The sequence below is a fragment of the Trichechus manatus genome, unplaced genomic scaffold, assembly GCF_000243295.1.
Source record: "Trichechus manatus latirostris isolate Lorelei unplaced genomic scaffold, TriManLat1.0 scaffold00168, whole genome shotgun sequence".
Classification (NCBI taxonomy): Eukaryota; Metazoa; Chordata; class Mammalia; order Sirenia; family Trichechidae; genus Trichechus; species Trichechus manatus.
Window position 1 is genome coordinate 2358069 of NW_004444104.1, and position 15095 is coordinate 2373163.

Sequence of the window (15095 nt, forward strand, 5' to 3'; positions counted from 1 at the left end):
CTGAAGGCATTGGTGAAAAAGAAGGCTTCAGGAGTTGACGGAATACCAGTTGAGATGTTTCAACAAACAGATGCAGTGCTGTCAGTGCTCACTTGTCTATTACAAGAAATTTGGGTGACAGCTACTTGGCCAACTGACAGGAAGACATCCATATTTGTGTCCATTCAAAAGAAAGGTGATAAACAGAATGTGGAAATTATTAAACAACATCATTAATGTATCACAGGCAAGTAAAATTTTGCTGAAGATAATTAAAAAATGGTTGCGGCAGTACATTGACAAGGAAGTGCCAGAAATTCAAGCCAGATTCAGAAGAGGATGTGGAGCAAGGGATATCATTACTGATGTTAGATGGATCCTGGCTGAAAGCAGAGAATACCAGAAAGATTTTTACCTGTATTTTACTGACTATACAAAGGCATTCGACTGTGTGGATCATAACAAATTATGGATAACATTGTGAAGAATGGGAATTCCAGGACACTTAACTGTGCTCTGTGAAATGTGTACATAGACCAAGAGGCAGTTGTTCAAACAGGACGAGGGGACACTTTGTGGTTTAAAGTCGGGAAAGATGTGTGTCAGGGTTGTATCCTTTAACCATACTTATTCAATCTGTACGCTGAGTGAATAATCTGATAAACTGGACCATATGAAGAAGACATTCCCCTTGAGAGCAGGAACAAGACAAGGAAACCCTTTATCACCACTCCTATTTAACATTGTGCTGGAAGTCCTAGCTAGAGCAATAAGGCAAGAAAATGAAATACAGGGCATCCAATTGGAAAGGAAGAAGTAAAACTGTCACTATTTGCAGATGATATGATACTATATACATAGAGAACCCCAAAGAGTCCACAAGAAAACTACTGGAACTAATAAATATAGCAAAGTAGCAAGATACAAGATCAAGACACAAAAATCAGTTGGATTACTATACCCCAAAAAAGATAACTTTGAAAAGGAAATCAGAAAACAATACCATTTATAGTGGCCCTTAAAAAAATAAAATACTTAGGAATAAATCTACCAGGAACGTAAAAGACCTATACAAAGAAAATTACAAAACACTTTTGCAAAAAACCAAAAGAGACCTACAGAAATGAAAAAACATACCATGCTCATGGATGGGAAGGCCCAACATACTGAAAGTGTCAATTCTACTCAAATACCAACTAACCAATCCAAATACCAACAGCATTCTTTAACGAGAAGGAAAAACTAATCACCAACTTTATGTGGAGAGGTAAAAGTCCCCAGATAAGCAAAGCATTATTGAATAAAAATAACAAAGTAGGAGTCCTCACACTACCTTATCTCAAACCTACTGTACAGCCACAGTAGTCAAAACAGTCTAGTACTTGTACAAGGACAGACACATAGATCAACGGAACAGAATCTAGAACCCAGATGTAAATCCTTCCACCTATGGTCAGCTGATTTTTGACAAAGGCCCAAAGTTCATTAAATTCGGAAAGATGGTCTTTCTAACAAATGGTGCTGGCAAAACTTGATGTCCATCTGTAAAAAAAATGAAACAAGACCCATACTTTACACTGTTCACAAAAACTAACTCTACTAACCAAAATGATAAAGATCATGGAAGAAAAAATAGAGATAGTGCTAGGAACCCTAATATATGGCATAAATAGAATACAAACCATAACTGTTGTTGTTGTTAGATGCCATGGAGTTGGTTCTGACTCACAGCGACCCTATGTACAACAGAATGAAACACTGCCCAGTCCTGCGCCATCTTTACAATCGTTATGCTTGAGCCCATTGTTGCAGCCACTGTGTCAATCCATCTCATTGAGGGTCTTTCTCTTTCACTGACTCTCTCCTTTACCAAGCATGATATCCTTCTCCAGGGACTGCTCCCTCTATAACATGTCCAGAGCATGTGAGACGAAGTCTCGCCATCCTTGCTTTCTAAGGAGCATTCTGTCTGTACTTCTTCCAAGACAAATTTGTCCATTCTTTTGGCAGTCCATGGTATATTCAATGTTCTTCACCAACACGATAATCTAAAGGCATCAATTCTTCTTCGGTCTTCCTTATTCATTGTCCATATTTCACATGCATGTGGGGGGTGGATGAAAACACGGTGGCTTGGGTCAGGTGGACCTTAGTCCTTTAAAGTCCTTTGCTTTTTAACACTTTAAAGAGGTCTTTTGCAGCAGATTTGCCAGTACAATGCATCTTTTGATTTCTTGACTGCTGCTTCCATGGGTGTTGATTGTGGATCTAAGTAAAATGAAATTTTTGACAACTTCAATATTTTCTCCATTTATCGTGATGTTGCTTATTGGTCCACTTGTGAGGATTTTTGTTTTCTTTATGTTGAGGTATAATCCATACTTAAGGCTGTAGTCTTTGATCTTCATCAGTAAATGCTTCAAGTCCTCTTCACTTTCAGCAAGCAAGATTGTAGCCTATGCATATCTGAGGGTTGTTAATGAGTCTTCCTCCAAATTTAATGCCCCGTTATTCTTCATATAGTCTATTCTTGGATTATTTGCTCAGCATAAAGACTGAATAAGTATGGCTTTAAACCATGCAGTATCCCCTTGTTCTCTTTTAACAACTGCCTTTTGGTCTATGTACAAGCTCATAATGAGCACAATTAAGTGTTGTGAAATTCCTATTCTTCGCAATGTTATCCATAGTTTGTTATGATCCACACAGTCGAAGGCCTTTGCATAGTCAATAAAACACAGGTAAACATCTTTCTGGTGTTCTCTGCTTTCAGCCAAGATCCATCTGACATCAGCAATGATATCCCTCTTTCCACACATCTTCTGAATCTGATTGGAATTTCTGGCACTTCCCTGTCGATGTACTGCTGCAACTGCTTTTGAATGATTTAACATTATTTAACATTAAAGACAGTTTTAATGACTGCACAACATTCCATATTTGAATGATTTAACCATAACCCCATTGTTGAGTAGTTAATTTATTTCCCACTAGTCATCTTTATATTTACTTTTTAACATTTTATTGGGTTTTAGGTGAAAGTTTACACAGCAAATCAGTTTCCCATTCAATAATTCATACACAAATTATTCTGTGACACTGGTTGCTAGCCCCGCAATGTATCAGCACTCTCGCCATTTCCACCTTGCCTTCCCCAATTCCATCACTTCACTTTCCTTGCCCCTCCTTGCCTTCACATCTTTTCTTTTTGGCAGATGTTGCACGTTTGGTCTTATATAGCTGATTGTTCTAAGGAGCACATTCCTTATGGGTGCTATTGTTTATTTTATAGGTTGATTTATTATTTGGTTGAAAGGTGACCTCTGGGAGTGGCTTCAGCTCCAGGTTAAAAGGGTGTCTTAGGATGATTGTCTCGGGGGTTCCTCCAGTCTCTATCGGTTCAGTAAGTCCGATCCTTTTTTCATAAATTTTAGTTTTGTTCTACTTTTTTCTCCTATTCTAACTGGGACCTTCTATTGTGTCCCTGGTCAGATCGGTTGGTATTGGTAGCCAGGCACCATCTGGTTCTTCTGGTCTCAGACTAAAGGAGGTTGTGGTTCATGTGGGCCATTAGTCCAATGGACTAATTGCTTCACTGAGTCTTTGATTTCCTTCACTTTCATTTGCTCCTGATGGAAAGAAGATGTTTGTGGTATCTTTGATGGCCACTCACAAGCTTTTAAAACCCCAGACACTGCTCACCATACTAAGATGTAGAACATTATCTTTGTCAACTATGTTATGCCAGTTGACCTAGATGTCCCCGTAGATTATGGTCCTCTGCTTTCACGCCCAGTAAATCAGTCCCATGAGGTGTTTGGACACGTCTAAGAAGTTTCCATAACTGTGTCCCCTATGTGTTCTATTGTATATTTGGATATATATGCAGCGTATACAAATATGTATATACAGATGCCCACAACTATACCTATATATGCATGTGCGTATACTCCCATACAACCTCCCACACCTATATAGTATACATGTCTACCTATGTAACTGCTTATAAATTTTTAGTTGTTATTACTGTTGTTGCAGAATTGTGTATGTTATATAGCATTTATCATAATTGTCCTTTATGCTGGCATACCTCTCCATGTCTTCAATTACCTTGGTCATGTTGTGCTGACTTCCCCTATATTGTGTATTGCCTATCCCTTCACCAGAATTAACATATGTCTACTATCTAGAACCCCCACGTGTCTGTCAGTTTGTCGTACTGTGGGGGCTTCTGTGTTGCTGTGATGCTGGAAGCTATGCCATCAGTATTCAGATACCAGCAGGGTCATCCACGGTGGACAGGTTTCAGCTGAGCTTCCAGACTAAGACAGAGTAGGAAGAAGGACCCAGCAGTCTACTTCTAAAAAGAGTTATCCAATGAAAACCTTATAGATAGCAGGTGAACATTGTCTGATATAGTACCGAAAGAGGAGCCCCCCAGATTGGAAGGCACTCAAAAGGCGATTAGGGAAGAGATGCCTCCTCAAAGCAGAGTCGACCTTAATGACGTGGATGGAGTCAAGCTTTTGGGACCTTCATTTGCTGATGTGGCATGACTCAAAATGAGAAGAAATAGCTGCAAACATTCATTAATAATCAGAATGTGGAATGTACAAAGTATGAATCTAGGAAAATTGGAAATAGTGAAAAATGAAATGGAACACATAAATATCAATATCCTAGGCATTAGTGAGCTGAAATAGACTGGTATTGGCCATTTTGAATCAGACAATCATATGGTCTACTATGCCCGGAATGACTACTTGAAGAGGAATAGCATTGCATTCATTGTCAAAAAGAACATTTCCAGATCTATCCTGAAGTACAATGCTGTCAGTGATAGGGTAATATCCATACGCCTACAAGGAAGACCAGTTAATATGACTATTATTCAAATTTATGCACCAACCACTAAGGCCAAAGACGACAAAATTGAAGATTTTCACCAGCTTCTGCAGTCTGAAATTGATCAAATATGCAATCAGGACACATTGATAATTACTGGTGATTGGAATGAGAAAGTTAGAAACTAAGAAGAAGGATCGGTAGTTAGAAAATATGGCCTTGGTGACAGAAACAATGCAGGAGATCTCATGATAGAATTTTGCAAGATCAATGATTTCTTCATTGTAAATACCTTTTTCACCAACATAAATGGCAACTATACACATGGACCTCGCCAGATGGAATAACAGGAATCAAATCTACTGTGGAAAGACACAATGGAAAAACTCAATATCATCAGTCAGAACAAGGCCAGAGGCCGACTGCAGAACAGACCATCAATTGCTCATACGCAAGTTCAAGTTGAAACTGAAGAAAATTAGAACAAGTCCACGAGAGCCAAAGTACGACCTTGAATATATCCTACCTGAATTTAGAGACCATTTCAAGAACAGATTCGACACACTGAACACTAATGACCAAAGACCAGACTAGTTGTGGAATGACATCAAAGACATCATACATGAAGAAAGCAACAGGTCATTAAAAAGACAGGAAAGAAAGAAAAGACCAAATGGATGTCAGAAGAGACTCTGAAACTTGCTCCTGAATGTCGAGTAGCTAAAGCAAAAGGAAGAAATGGTGAAGTACAAGAACTGAATAGAAGATTTCAACGGACAGCTTGAGAAGACAAAGTATTATAATGATGTGTGCAAAGAGCTGGATATAGAAAACCAAAAGGGAAGAACACCTCAGCATTTCTCAAGCTGAAAGAACTGAAGAAAAAATTCAAGACTTGAGTTGCAATAGTGAGAGATTCTATGGGGAAAATATTAAGCTACATAGGAATCAAAAGAAGATGGAAGAAATACACAGAGTCATTATACCAAAAAGAATTGGTCAACCTTCAACCATTTCAAGAGGTGGTATATGATCAGGAACCGATGGTACTGAAGGAAGAAGTCCAAGCTGCACTGAAGGCATTGGCGAAAAACAAGGCTTCAGGAATTGATGGAATACCAATTGAGATGTTTCAACAAACGGATGTAGTGCTGGAGGTGCTCACTTGTCTATGCCAAGAAATTTGGAAGACAACTACCTGGCCAACCAACTGGAAGAGATCCATATTTATGCCTATTCCCAAGAATGGTGATCCAACCAAATGCGGAAATTATCGAACAATATCATTAATGTCACATGCAAGTAAAATTTTGTTGAAGATCATTCAAAAGTGGCTGCAGCAGTATGTCAACAGAGAACTGCCAGAAGCTCAGGCCAGATTCAGAAGAGGACACAGAATCAGCGATATCATTGCTGATGTCAGATGGATCTTGGCTGAAAGTAGAGAATACCAGAAATATGTTTGCCTATGTTTTATTGACTATGCAAAGGCATTAGACTAGGTGGATCATAACAAATTATGGATAACATTGGGAAGAATGAGAATTCCAGAACACTTAGTTGTGCTCATGAGGAACCTGTACATAGATTAAGAGGCAGTTGTTTGGACAGAACAAGGGGATGCTGCATGGTTTAAAGTGAGGAAACGTGTGTGTCAGGGTTGCATCCTTTCACCGTACGTATTCAATCTGTATGCTGAGCAAATAATCCGAGAAGTTGAACTATATGAGAAAGAACACAGCATCAGGATTGGAGAAAGACTCATTAACAACCTGCATTATGCAGATGACACAACCCTGCTTGCTGAAAGTAAAGAGGACTTGAAGCACTTACTGATGAAGATCAAAAACCACAGCCTTCAGTATGGATTACACCTTAACATAAAGAAAACAAAAGTCCTCACAACTGGACCATTGCGCAACATCATGATAAATGGAGAAAAGATTGAAATTGTCAAGGATTTCATTTCACTTGAATCCACAATCAACACCCATGGAAGCAGCAGTCAAGAAATCAAAAGACGCATTGCATTGGGCAAATCTGCTGCAAAAGACCTCTTTGAAGTGTTGAAAAGCAAAGACGTCACCTTGAAGACTAAGGTGGGACTGACCCAAGCTATGGCATTTTCAATCGCATCATATGCATGCGAAAGCTGGACAGTGAATAAGGAAGACCGAACAAGAATTGACGCCTTTGAATTGTGGTGTTGGCGAAGAATATTGACTATACCATGGACTGCCAAAAGAATGAGCAAACTTGTCTTGGAAGAAGTACAGCCAGAATGCTCCTTAGAAGCCGGGATGGTGAGACTACATCTTACATACTTTTGACATGTTGTCAGGAAGGATAAATCCCTGGAGAAGGACATCATGCTTGGTAGAGGGTCAGCGAAAGAAAGGAAGACCCTCAACAAGATGGATTGACACAGTGGCTACAACAATGGGCTCAAGCATAACAATGATTGTGAGCATGGCGCGGGACCAGGCAGTGTTTCGTTCTGTGGTGCATCGGGTCACTATGAGTCAGAACCAACTCAACGGCACCTAACAACAGTTATCTAGAAAGTGATTCTCCCTGCTTCCCCCTCCCATCGCTGGTAACCATCAAAGAATGTTGCTTTCTGTGTGTAAACCTATTCTTGACCCTTTATAAAAGTAGTCTCATACAATATTTGTCCTTTTGTGATTGACTTATTCCACTCAGCATAATGTCCTCCAGATTCATCTGTTATAAGATGTTTTGCAGACTCATCATTATTCTTTACTGTTGCGTAGTTTTCCCTGTATGTATACCATATATTGTTTATCCATTCATCCATTGACGGACTTTTAGGTTATTTCCATCTTTTTGCTGTTGTGAATAATGCTGCAATGAATACGAGTGTGTATATGTCCATTTGTGTCATTGCTCTTATTTCTCTAGGATATATTCCTAGGAATGGGATTGCTGGATCATATGGTATTTCTATTTCTGGCTTTTCGAGAAAGCGCCATATGGTTTTCCGTAGTGACTGTACCATTTTACAATCCCAGCAGCAGTGTATTAGAGTTCCAATCACCCTACAACCTCACCAGCATATGTTGTTTTCTGTTTTTTTAATCAGTGTCATTTTTTGGGGGTGAGATGGTATGTCATTGTAGTTTTGATTTGCATCTCTCTAATGGCTAATGGTCACGAGCATCTCTTCATGTATTCTTTTAGCCTCCTGAATGTCTTTGGTGAAATGTTTGTTCATATCCTTTGCCCATTTTTTGATTGGATTGTTTGTCTTTTTGTTGTTGAGGTGTTGAAGTTTTCTATATATTCTAGAGTTTAGACCTTTGTCCGATATGTCATTGCCAATTTTTTTCCCCGGTATGTAGGTTCTTTTTTTACTCTTTTGGTAAAGTCTTTTGATGTGCATAAGTATTTAATTTTTAGGAGATCCCAGTTATCTAGTCTATCTTCTCTTGTGCATTTTTACTTATGTTTGATAGTGTATTTATGCCATAAATTAGGAGCCCCTAGCTTTGTCCCTATGTTGTCTTCTAGGAACTTAATAGTTTTAGGTTTAACTTTCAGGTCTTTGATCCATTTTGAGTTAGTTTTTGTGTATGGTGTGAGGTATTGATCCTGTTTCATTTTTCTACAGATGGATGTCCAGTTTTGCCAGCACCATTTGTTAAAGAGACTGTTTTTTTCCCTATTTAATGGATTTCAACCCTTTGTCAAAGATCAACTGTACATAGCTGGATGGATTTACTTCTGGGTTCTCAATTCTAGTCCATTGGTCTATGTGTCTGTCACTGTACCCATAGCAGGCCGTTTTGACTACTGTGGCAACAGTTAAGTTCTGAGATTGGGAAGTGTGAGGACGCCTACTTTTTTCTTTTGCTTCAATAATGCTTTAGCTGTTTGGGGCCTCTTTCCTTTCCATATAAAGGTGGAGATTAGTTTTTCCATTATGTTAAAGAATGTTTCTGGGGTTTGGATCGGGATTGCATTATATCTGTAGATCACTTTGGGTAGTTTTGCCATTTTCACAATGTTAAGTCTTCCCATTCATGAGCATAGTATGTTTTTCATTTATGAAGCTCTCTTTTGGTTTCTTGCAATAGTGTTTTGTAGTTTTCTTTGTAGATGTTTTTTACATCCCTGGTTAGATTTATTCCTAGGTATTTGATTTTATACTTTTAGGGGCTATTGGAAATGGTATTGTTTTCTTGTTTTCTTTTTCGGAGTTCTCCGCATTAGTGCAGAAGAATCCACCTGATTTTTGTGTGTTTGTCTTGTACCCTGCCACTTTGCTGAACCCTTCTATTATAATGTTCAAGTAACTTTCTTGTGGAATCTTTGAGATTCTCTATGTATAGGATCACATCGTACGTGAATAGGGGATAGTTTTACTTCTTCCTTACTAATTTGGATGCCCTCTATTTCCCTTTCTTGCCTAATTGCTCTGGCTAGGACTTCCAGCATGATATTGAAGAAGAGTGGGGATAATGGGCATCCTTGTCTCATTCCCGTTCTTAGGGGAATGCTTTCAATCTCTCTTCCCTGAGAATAATGTTGGCTGTTGGTTTTGTATAGCTGCTGTTTATTATGTTGAGAAATTTTCCTTCGATTGCTGTTTTGCTGAGAGTTTTTATCAGGAAAGGTGTTGGATTCTATCAAATGCTTTTTCTGCATCGATTGAGATGATCATGTGATTCTTTTACTCTGTTATATTGATGTGGTGAGTTATGTTGATTGATTTTCTGATGCTGAACCATTCTTGAATTCCTGGTATGAATCCCTACTGATTGTGATGTATTATTATTATTTTTTTATGCTGTTGAATTCTATTGGCTAGGATTTCGTTGAGAATTTTTGAACTTATATTCATGAGGGATATTTGTCCGTAATTTTGTTTTTTTTGTGGTATCTTTGCCAGGCTTTGGTATCAGGGTTATGCTGGCTTCATAGCGTATGTTATGGAATATTCTTTCTTTTTCCATGTTTTCTTCTCTGAATGTTTAGTAGTACTCTCCAGTGAAACCATCTGGGTCAGGTTTTTTTTTTAATCAGGAGGTTTTTTTTTTTTTTTAATGACATCTTCAGTTTCTTCTTCTGTTATGTGTTTATTTAGGTTTTCTGCCTCTGTTGTGTTAGTTTAGGTAGGTAGTGTGTTCCTAGAAATTTGCCTGTTTCTTCTATGTTTTCAAATTTGTTAGAGTATAATTTTTCATGATATTCTGTTATGATCCTTTTTATCTCAGTTGGTTCTGTTGCAATGTCTCCTTTGTTATTTTGGTTATTTGTATCTTCTCGTTTTTTCTTTTGTCAGTCTGGCCACTGATTTGTCAATTTTATTGATCCTTTCAAAGAACCACTTCTAGTCTTGTTGATTCTGTTTTTTTTCCTATTCTCCGATTCATTTATTTCTGTTCTGATTTTTATGATTTCCTTCTTCTGGTGGCTGTGGGCTTCTTTTGCTCTTCTCTTTCTATTTTTTCCAGCTCTATAGCTAATGTTTTAGTTTTGTCCCTTTCTTTTTTTTTTTGATATGTGCATCTATTGCTATAAATTGACCTCTGAGCACTGCCTTTGCTGTGTCCCAAAGGTTTTGATATGATGTGTTTTCATTCTCATTTGATTCTAGGAATTTTTTGATTCCACCTTTGATTTCTTCTATTACCCAGTGGTTTTTAAGCAGGGCGTTATTCAGTTTCCATATATTTGATTTTTTTCCTTGCTCTTCTTGTTATTAATTTCTACTTTTATGGTATTGTGATCAGAGAAGATGCTTTGTATTATCTCAATGTTTTGGATTTTGTTGAGGGTTGCTTTGTGGCCTAAGATGTGGTCTATTCTGAAGAATGTTCCATATGCACTGGAAAAGAATATATATTTTGCTGCTGTTGGGTGGAGTGTTCTATATAAGTCTATGAGGTCAGGTTAGTTCATTGTGGCCTTTAGATTTTCTATATCTTTGTTCTGTCCTTTACCAAGAGTGTTATGTTGAAGTCTCCTACTATGTTCATGAGGGATATACTATATTCATGAGGGGTACTGTGGAACTGTCCATTTCTCTTTCCAGCACTGCTAGCATTTTATGTATTTTGGAACTCATAGGTGCATAGATATTTATTATAGTTATGCCCTCACGGTGGATAGTCCCTTTAATCATTTTATAATGTCCTTCCCTGTCTTTTATGGTGGATTTTGCTTTAAAATCTTTTATCTGAGATTAGTATTGCCACTCCTACTCTTTTTTGGTTGCTGTTTGCTTGATTTTTTTTTTCATCCTTTGATTTTTAATATGCTTATGGATTTGTGTCTAAGGTGTGTCTCTTGTAGATAGCATATTGACTGGTGCTTTTTTTTTTTTATCCATTCTGTCACTTTCTGTCTCTTTATGGGTGCATTTAAGCCATTTATGTTCAGTGTGATTATTGATAGGTGTGAGTTTATTGGTGTCATTTTGTAGTGCTTTTTTGTGGTGCTGATGTTTTCTTTGTTTCTCTTACTCTCCTATGCCGAATTCCTTTTGTTTGTGGATTTTTTTTTTTTATGTTTCTTTCATCTTTGTAGACATTCTGTTTGCTGAGACTTTCTGTTTTTCTTCTTTATTTTAATGAGTAGGTTTGTTAACTTTCATTGTGATTACCTTGAAATTTACCCCATATTCCTAAGTTTAAACCAGTCTTTTATTATTTGATATCGCCTTGGCTTTTTCTCCATTTGAAAATTCTATATCTACACTGTTTATTTCCTCTTCTGTTGTTCTAATGTTGTTGTCATTTACAGATTGACCTCTCTGGTTCCCTGTTGTAAATCTTTTAGTTTAGTTTTATCCTTGAGAGTTCATTATCTAGGTTGGTATCTGGCTGATGCTGTTTTGTGTCCTAGATTCAGGTTGTTGTCTGATGTTGTTGGTTTTCTAACCAAAAGACTCTCTTTAATAATTCTTCTAAAATTGATTTGACTTTTACATATTCCTTTAATTTCTGTTTATCTGGAAATGTCTTAATTTTAACCATGTTTGAGTGACATTTTGTAGGATATAGTATTCTTGGTTGGCAATTTTTTTTCTCTCAAATTTTCATATATGTTATCCCACTGTCTTCTTGCCTGCACGGTTTCTGCTTAGTAATCAGCTTGGTGTTATTGTTTCCCTTTTGTATGTGACTTTTTATTTTTCTCAAGCTGCTCTCAGAAGTCTTTCTCTGTCTCTGGTTTTAGCAAATGTGATTATGATACGTCTTGGTGATTTTCTTTTGTGATCTATCCTATATGGGGTTCACTGTGCCTCTTGGATGGTCAGCTTTTCATCTTTCATGATATTAGGGAAGTTTTCTGTCAGCAAATCTTCAATGATCCTCTCTGTGTTTTCCATTTTCTTCCCCTGTTTTGGAACTCCCATCACAAGTAAATTTTTGCTTTTGATTGTATCCCACATCATTCTCAGGGTTTCTTCATTTTTCTTGGTTCTTTTCTCTGATTTTTCCTCAGATAAAGTGGTATCCAAGTGTTTGTCTTCAATTTTGTCGATCCTGTCTTCCATCGTTTCAGATTTGCTCTTAAAACCTTCTATTGCACTGTCCATTTCTGAAACGTTGTTGTTTATCTTTTGGATTTCTAATTCATCTTTTTGTATGATTTCTAGTTGTGAGTTTATTTTCACATTTTGTTCCTGTATTATTTTCCTGAATTCTTCCAATGTTTTGTCTGTCTTTTCTATGATTTTGTCTATATTTTCCATGATTTTGTCTACTTTTTCCTTATTTGTATCTGCAGTTTCCTTCATCTTTTGCAGAGCCCTGAGTATTAGCATTTTGAATTCCTTATCATGTAGTTCCAGTGTCTTTTCTTCCACCAGAAGGTCATCTGGTGTTTTATTTTGGACACTTTCTGGAGCCATCCTGTCCTTTTTTTTTTTTTTAAATATGTTTTGATATTATCTGCTGTCTTCAGGACATTCAGGAATCATTGTCTTCATTTATTGATTATAGATTTGTTTTGTTTTGTCTTGCTTTTTTGTTTTATTTGGTTATGTCTGGGCAGGCGGGCTGGGTGTGCTTTGTTGTTTCCTTGTCTGTGGGCAGGATACTTCTCACCTACTTGTCCAGGTGGGCAGGGCCAGTCACTCAGCTATGGTGCAGCAGGACAGGTCCAGCAGGGGTAGAGGACAGGGATGGGCAGTTTGCGACACGAACTGGGGCTGACAGAGTGGGGTTGGGGGGCAGTGCAGGATGGTGTCCAGGGATCACTTTGGTGCCACTTGAGGGTGCCGTGCTGGGTGCAGGCAGGAGGGCAGCCAGGAGAGAAGGGAGAGGATGTGATGTGTGGAGCTAAGTGGGTGAGTGAAAGAAGAGAAAGAAGATAGAGAAACAAAATCAAAAAGAAAAAATGAAGGAAAAAAGAGAAAAGGAAGTAAATAAAATGGCAGTGCGGTAGGATTCGTCAGGTGGGGGTGGGGCAGACCCAGCAAAGCCATGAGCCCGTGGCTCTCTAGCTGAGCAGCGTGCCTCAGCCTTTTGAGAAGGGGTATGGGTGTCACACAGGGCTAGGTGTGGGAGAGAAAAGAAAGTAAAAAGGCAAAGAGAGAGAAGAAACCAACAAACAAACAAAAAAATTAAATAAAATAAAAAAAATAAAAACAAAACATACAAAAAAGTATGGTGGTGGAGAGGCTGGATGTTGGGGGCAGGACAGAATTGAGGTGGCAGTGAGTGGCTGTATCTCTCTCTCTAGGTGGCACAGAATGGCCCTTCAGGAAGGGGTAGAGGCAGCACAGGGCATAGGTGGAAAGAAGAAAGAAAAGGGAGAAGGTGAAGGGAAGGAAAAGTAAAAAAATACGGTGCTGAAGGAGCCGGCCTATAGGCGTGACACAGACCCAGGGAGGCTGTGTGCCAGAGGCTCTGCAGCCAAGCAGTATAGCACAGCCCACCAAGAAGGGGGGGGCAGTTCATGGGGCTAGGTGGGTGGTAGAAAGAAAAAGAAGGAAGGGAGAGAGAAAGAAACAACAACAACGAAAAGAAAAAGCAAAAAAAAACCATAAACATAAATAAATAAATAAAATGGCACTGAGGGAGCCAGTCTGTGACAGCCACACAGACCTGGGAGGCCATGCCCAGTGACTCTCCAGCTGAGTGTGCAGCACAGCCCCGTGAGAAGGGGTGAGGGCAGTGCACAGGGCTGGGTGGGTGGGAGAAAGGAAAGGAGAGAAAGAGAAGAAACAGAAAAAAAAGAGAGAGAGGACAAAAAAAGAATAAAGCAAATAATCCCCAAAAGCACAGCCCGTCAAGAAGGGGAGAGGATGGCACACAGGGCTAGCTGGGCGGAAAAAAGAAAAAGAAGGAAGGGAGAGAGAGAGAAGCAACAAAAAAAAAGCCCCCTCAAAAAACAATAACAAAAACAAACCAAAAAGAAAAAACAAACACAAAAAATGCCATTGAAGGGGCCGGCTGGTGGGGGCGGGGTGGACCCGGGGGCAGCAGTGACCTGATGTCTCTCTGGCCCAGGGACTGTGGTCCACTGGAAAGTGGCAGAGGCCTTGTACAGGGAAGAAGGGTGGAGGATGGGAAAGCGTGTATCCCCGGTTACCAGGTGTTGGGAGCTCCGTGAAGTTGCCTTCACGTACTCCTTGTCTGTGTTCCTTGGTGGCTGTAGTCCAAGATGGCAAATCCGTGCTTTGTTAGCTGGTAGAGGACCTTCACTCAGTAACTCTCTTGTTCTCTCTTCTCTGTCAGTTTCTTATTCCGTTCAGCGCTTGATCAAGTTCTTTATTTCTTCATTTGATGCCTAGGGTTTCCAGGCTTGATGTTTGTATCTGTTTTCCTTAGTTTTTCAGGTCTTTGCTGCAGAGGGCTAGCATGCTGCTTTTGTCTATAGCACCATGTTGGCTCCACCTTTTTCAGGAAAGTCCTTTTTGAGGAGGTGAATGAGAAGGAGCTGCCACTGTAGAGAGCAGAGGATTTAGGAAGTGGGTACACAAGTACAAAGCTCAGAGGAAGGAGTTGGCATGGCAGGAACATGGAGAGCAGTGGAAAGACTGATTCAACGTGTAGTTGGAGAAATAGTCAAGAATCTTATCCTTTAGAGTATCATAGACCATATTAAGGAGATTGAATTTCATTATAAATACAATGCCAATCTATTGAAGATTATTAACAAAGTCAGTGACCTGATCCAATTTACATTTTAAGATCACTTTGGCTTCTGTACAGAGACTAGAAGGATGGTCAGGCAAGAATGGAAGCAAAGAGGCCAATTAGAAGGCAAGGGTAGCTGGGACTGGACAAGGGTGG